This window comes from Schistocerca americana, chromosome 9, assembly GCF_021461395.2.
Source record: "Schistocerca americana isolate TAMUIC-IGC-003095 chromosome 9, iqSchAmer2.1, whole genome shotgun sequence".
Taxonomy (NCBI): Eukaryota; Metazoa; Arthropoda; class Insecta; order Orthoptera; family Acrididae; genus Schistocerca; species Schistocerca americana.
The window spans coordinates 184,121,538-184,128,231 of NC_060127.1; the positions used below are offsets into that span (position 1 = coordinate 184,121,538).

A 6,694-nucleotide genomic window follows, 5' to 3' on the forward strand; every position below is an offset into this window, starting at 1 on the left:
ACACACGTCCAGATCATCCGCTCTCAAAACTCCGCCATTTCTCTCCCCACATCCACCACTGCTGGCGGCTCACCTCCAACTGCGCAACGATACGCGCTGTTCACATCCAGCTGCCCAACACTACAATAGCGACTATTCCAACAATGCCACCCAACCACAGACTGCACACAGCACAGTCAGTGATTTTCATATAGAGCGCTACGTGGCGTTACCAACATAAAAACCTAAACAGCCTACTTACACGTTGAAACCATCTTTTGCATGTTGCTTCTGACAGAGCATGATCACCATATGCCTCGAGAAGCATTCGATGCGACTCTGCAGCACTTTCTTTCAAATGAAAGAAAAAAAATAATGCTTTTCGCAAATCATCACTTTCTGGTACAAAATTCGACACTGTTAACACGATGAAAACATATGATGTTGTTTGTTCCATGACTTGATGTGTACCAAACATCTTTGACAGATGTCATACCAATGAAATGAACACCCTTAGCTGCTTACAGGCGTTGACATACGTCAACGGGGACAGATGAAAATGTGTGCCCCGACCGGGACTCGAACCCGGGATCTCCTGCTTACATGGCAGACGCTCTATCCATGTGAGCCACCGAGGACACAGAGGATAGTGCGACTGCAGGGATTTATCTCTGGCACGCCTCCCGAAGCAGCTAAGGGTCGTCTGCCATGTAAGCAGGAGATCCCGGGTTCGAGTCCCGGTTGGGGCACACATTTTCATCTGTCCCCGTTGACGTATGTCAACGCCTGTAAGCAGCTAAGAGAGTAAATACTTAGTATATAGATGTCATACCAACCAAACAAAAAAAAAAAGGCTCGTTCACAACAAATGTTCCGTATCGACACATTTGTATCTTAACGCTCATTTCATACCGGTACGTCTGGTAGTTGCATGATAACAAAACGATAATGTGTTCATGAATGTTAGCAATAATCGTGTGTACATATCCTGTAAACTAATTCGTTCCACATCGTTTAGATAAAAGAACCGTTCAGATCGTCTAAGCACACGTAACTGAGGACCTAGCAATGATCCTTGTGGAACACTAGTACAGAGTTGTGAACAACAAGTCGGTGTGCTGTCAACACACTGACGGACTCGGTGTACGCAGGTAGGCTAGGTGGAGCGGTGGTAAGGGAGTGCTGGCTGCGGCGGCGGCTCGGCTGGTGGCGAGGTGTGGGCGGCAGCCGCGGCTGTGCGGGGCCCGGCCTTGGGGCGCACCGTGACCTCGGCGCCGGCACAGTGGTCGGCCAAGGTCGCAGCAGCGCGATCAGCTGACGCGGCGGCAGCGGAGGGGGCCACCCACCGCCGACCGCCCACAACCTCTCGCGGACCTCTTACCGAAAGATTAGGACTTAATGCCCCGTATGGAGCCACCTCCGTGGTTGGTCATAAATCTACCCCACCACTTACTGGCGCCTTATGTGCTCTTGTGGGTACGTCACGCAGGGAGTTGCTGTTTCGATAAAGCGCTAACTAGCACAGTATCATCTACATATACATATACAGGGTCTTACAAAAAGGTACGGTCAAACTTTCAGGAAACATTCCTCACACACAAATAAAGAAAATATGTTATCTGGACATGTGTCCGGAAACGCTTAATTTCCATGTTAGAGCTCATTTTAGTTTCGTCAGTATGCACTGTACGTCCTCGATTCACCGCCAGTTGGCCCAATTGAAGGAAGGTAATGTTGACTTCGGTGCTTGTGTTGACATGCGACTCATTGCTCTACAGTACTAGCATCAAGCACATCAGTACGTAGCATCAACAGGTTAGTGTTCATCGCGAACGTGGTTTTGCAGTCAGTGCAATGTTTACAAATGCGGAGTTGGCAGATGCCCATTTGATGTATGGATTAGCACGGGACAATAGCAGTGGTGCGGTACGTTTGTATCGAGACATTTCCAGAATTAAGGTGTCCCGACAGGATGACGTTCGAAGCAATTGATCGGCGTCTTAGGGAGCACGGAACATTCCAGCCTATGACTCGCGACTGGGGAAGACCTAGAACGACGAGGACACCTGCAATGGACGAGGCAAATCTTCGTTACTCGAACTACTGCAATACAGCGAGCGCCACTACTGCCAGCAGTTGACGATAACCCTAATGTCAGCGTCAGGGAAGTTGCTGCTGTACAAGGTAACGTTGACCACGTCACTGTATGGAGAGTGCTACGGGAGAACCAGTTGTTTCCGTACCATGTACAGCGTGTGCAGGCACTATCAGCAGCTGATCGTCCTCCACGGGTACACTTCTGCGAATGGTTCATCCAACAATGTGTCAATCCTCATTTCAGTGTAAATGTTCTCTTTACGGATGAGGCTTCATTCCAACGTGATCAAATTTTAAATTTTCACAATCAACATGTGTGGGCTGACGAGAATCCGCTCGCAATTGCGCAATCACGTCATCAACACAGATTTTCTGTGAACGTTTGGGCAGGCATTGTTGGTGATGTCTTGATTTGGCCCCATGTTCTTCCACCTACGCTCAATGGAGCACGTTATCATGATTTCATACGGGATACTCTACCTGTGCTGCTAGAACATGTGCCTTTACAAGTACGACACAACATTTGTTCATGCACGATGCAGCTCCTGCACATTTCAGTCGAAGTGTTCGTACGCTTCTCAACAAAAGATTCGGTGACCGATGGATTGGTAGAGGCGGACCAATTCCATGGCCTCCACGCTCTCCTGACCTCAACCCTCTCGACTTTTATTTATGGGGGCATTTGAAAGCTCTTGTCTACGCAACCCCGGTACCAAATGTAGAGACTCTTCGTGCTCGTATTGTGGACGGCTGTGATACAATACGCCATTCTCCAGGGCTGCATCAGCGCATCAGGGATTCCATGCGTCGGAGGGTGGATGCATGTATCCTCGCTAGCGGAGGACATTTTGAACATTTCCTGTAACAAAGTGTTTGAAGTCACGCTGGTACGTTCTGTTGCTGTGTGTTTCCATTCCATGATTAATGTGATTTGAAAAGAAGTAATAAAATGAGCTCTATCATGGAAAGTAAGCGTTTCCGGACACATGTCCACATGACATATTTTCTTTCTTTGTGTGTGAGGAATGTTTCCTGAAAGTTTGGCCGTACCTTTTTGTAACACCCTGTACACTCCGCTAGCCACCAATCGGTGTGTGGCGGAGGGCACAATTCGCGCCAAAGTCATATTTCCCCCCATCTGCTCCACTCGCGGATCGCGCGAGGGAAAAACGACTTTCTGAACGCCTCGGTACGAGCTCTAATTTCCGTTATCTGTGAATGGTGATCATTGTGCGATTTGAAAGTTGGTGGTAATAATATAGGCTCTACATCCTCGGCGAAGATCGGAGTTTGGAATTTAGTGAGCAGTCCCTTCCGTTTAGCGCGTCGTCTGTCTTAAAGTGTGTCCCACTTCAAACTTTCTATGACATTTGTAACGCTCTCGCGATGACTAAATGTACCAGTCAGGAATCTTGCCGCTCTTCTTTAGACCTCAATCTCTTGAATCAGACCAAACTGGTAAGGGTCCCATATAGACGAACAATACTCGAAGACTGGACGAACTAACGTATTGTAAGCAATTTCCCTTGTTGAAGGACTGCATTGCTTCAGGATTCTGCCAATAAACCGCAATCTAGATTTCGCCTTGCCAGTTACTTGTGTAATCTGATCATTCCATTTGAAATCATTTCGAATAGTCACACCGAGATCTTTGACGGATGTTACCGCTTCCAAAGACTGGGCATTCATTTTGTACTCGTACATTAATGGGGATTTTCGCTTCATTATACGCAGTTGGTTACACTTACTAATAATGAGAGATAACTGCCAGTAATTACACCACACATTTATTTTCTGCATATCCTCATTGATATGTTCAGAACTTTCGTGTGATACTACTTTCCTGCAGACGACAGCATCATCGGCAAACACTCTAATGCCGCTGTCAATACCATCAACCAGATCGTTTATGTAAATCGTAAAAAGCAGAGGACCTATTACGCTGCCCTGGGGCACACCTCAAGTTACGCTTGTTTCTGTTGAAGTCACCCCGTTCAGGACGACATACTGCTCCATGTCTGTTAGAAAACTTTCTATCCAACCGCATATGTCATCGGATAGATCGCAAGAGCGCACTGCTTGGAGCAAGTGACAGTGCCGAACTGAGTCGAACGCCTTTCGAAAGTCGAGAAATATGGCATCATCCTGGGAGCCGGTATCTAGAGCCTGTTGTATATCATGCACGAAGACGGCCAGCTGTGTCTCGCATGACCGCTGTTTCCTAAAACCCGTGCTGGTTTCTGCGAAATGTCTCTGAGCACTATGGGACTTAACTTCTCAGGTCGTCAGTCCCCTAGAACTTAGAACTACTTAGACCTAACTAACCTAAGGACATCACACATATCCACGCCTGAGGCAGGATTCGAACCTGCGACCGTAGCGGTCGCGCGGTTCCAGACTGTAGCGCCTAGAACCGCTCGGCCACTCCGGCCGGCTGGTTTCTGCAGATAAGCTTCTTAGAGTCTAGAAAGATCATTATGCCCGAACACAAAATATGTTCCATGAGTCTACAACAAATCGATGTCAGTGAAATTGGCCTGTAATTATGAGCATCCGATTTTCTACCCTTCTTATAGGTTGCCGTGACCTGGGTCCTCTGCCAGTCTCGTGGAACTTTCCGCTGTTCCAATGATCCCTGATAGATGATGGATAAGAATGGTGCTATATTTGTAGCATAACCCACATAGAATCTTACGGGGATACCGTCTGGGGCACATGCCTTCCTGGCGTCTAAGGATCTTAGCTGTTTTGCAATCCCAGATACACTGACGGCTATGTCAGCCATCCTTGCGTTTGTTCGATAATTGAAAGGGGGAATGGTGCTGCAGTCCTCTACCGTAAACGAGTTTTTGGAAGCTAGGTTTAGAATTTCGGCCTTCTGTTTATCATCATCCGTTACATTACCCATACTGTCAGCAAGAGAAGGTATTGAAGTATTTGTAGCGTTCATATATTTTACGTACGACCAAAATTTTTTGGGGCTATTTTTAGAATCCGCAGATAAAATATTGCTTTCAAATTCGTTAAAAGAATCTCTCATTGAACTTTGGATAGCTGCTTTCATTTCGCACAATTTCTGTTTGTCAGCGGGGCAGTGACTGCGTTTAAAACGTCTTTGCAAAATTCTCTGCTTTCTCAGCAACTTCCTAATATGATTGGTGTACCAAGGTGGATCCTTTCCCTCCCCTATATTTTGCTAGGCACATACTTCACTAGCACGTAGTGGACAATACCTATAAATTCCAACGAAAGATGCTCAATATCTTTGTGCCCCGCGGTGAATGCTTGGAGCAGACTACGAAGGTATTCATTAATGACATTTTTATTTGCTTTTTCAAAACAAAAAAACTCTACACTGTTTCTTTGTTTTTTTTTTTTTTGCAACTTCCACTGACATAGAAGCCTCAACGACATTACGGTCGCTAATACGTTCTTCTAGATTAACTTCCTCAAAAAGATGAGGCCTGTATGTCGCCAAGATATGTAATATGTTACCATCTCGAGTTCGTTTTCTAACCAGTTGCTCATGGATTTATGTTGTGAGCGCTCCTACAATAGCTTCACAAGAGTCTTTGCTTCTGCGCCCTGAGATAAACGTGTAATTTTCCCAGTCAGTGGATGCCAGATTTAAGTCGCATGAGCTGGCGTTGGTCTTATCTTCGCAACATACTCTGGTGCGCGAAACTTAAGGACGAAAGAAGCTTTCGCATCATTTCTCACTGCCAAGTACCGCTGGTCGTTGAAACTTGTACCATACACAGAACTGAATTCGGTCTTCCGAAGCTGTTTCACCGCGGAAGATCGTAACACTGTCCCTCCTTTCAACCGTCGTGCGAACATCGAAATGGCAGATATTGAGATAACCGATTGCGGAATTGAAAAGCAGCTACAATCGCTTAATAGTGGAAAGGCGTCAGGACCAGACGAAGTACCTATGAGATTCTATATAAAGATTATGCGAAAGAACTTGCTTCCATTCTAGCAATAATTTATCGCAGATCACTTGACCAAGAAAAAGTAACTAACGACTGTAAGAAAGCGCAGGTCATTCCCGTTTTTAATAAAGGCCTTAAGACAGATCCACACAATTATAAACCTATATCGTTGACGTCAATCTGTTGTAGAATTATGGACCATGTTTTACGCTCAAGTATTATTATGTTTTTGGAAAATGAACAGCTCCTCTATAAAAATCGACATGTATTTCGCAAACAGAGATCCTGCGAACCTCAGCTCGCTCTGTTCCTCCATGAGATCCTCAGCTCAGTGGACAACGGCAGTCAGGCTGACGCCGTGTTCCTTGAGTTCAGTGAGGCATTTGACACCGTCCAGCATTGCCGTTTAATGAAAAAAATACGAGCTAACGGAGTATCGGAGCAGACTTGCGATTGGGTTCAAGACTTCCTTCCTGACAGAACCCAACAGGTGGCTCTTAACGGAACTAAATCGACAGATGTAAAGGTAATAGGACCGTTGCTGTTTCCAATATGTATAAACGATCTAGTAGAACGCGTCGGACGCTCTTTAAGGCTATTCGCAGATGATATAGTTGTCTATGTCAAAGTAGGAACGCCAAAAGATAGTAAGAATTTGCAGAACGACCTGCAGAGAATTGATG

At 46.0% G+C, this 6,694-nt stretch overlaps 1 non-coding gene across 1 annotated transcript; it reads right to left on the reverse strand.

The window, feature by feature from the left end:
• Positions 1 to 543: 543 nt before the first annotated feature.
• Trnat-ugu lies at positions 544 to 617 on the reverse strand. Its single transcript has one exon. It is a non-coding gene; the product is annotated as a tRNA-Thr (tRNA).
• Positions 618 to 6,694: the final 6,077 nt, after the last annotated feature.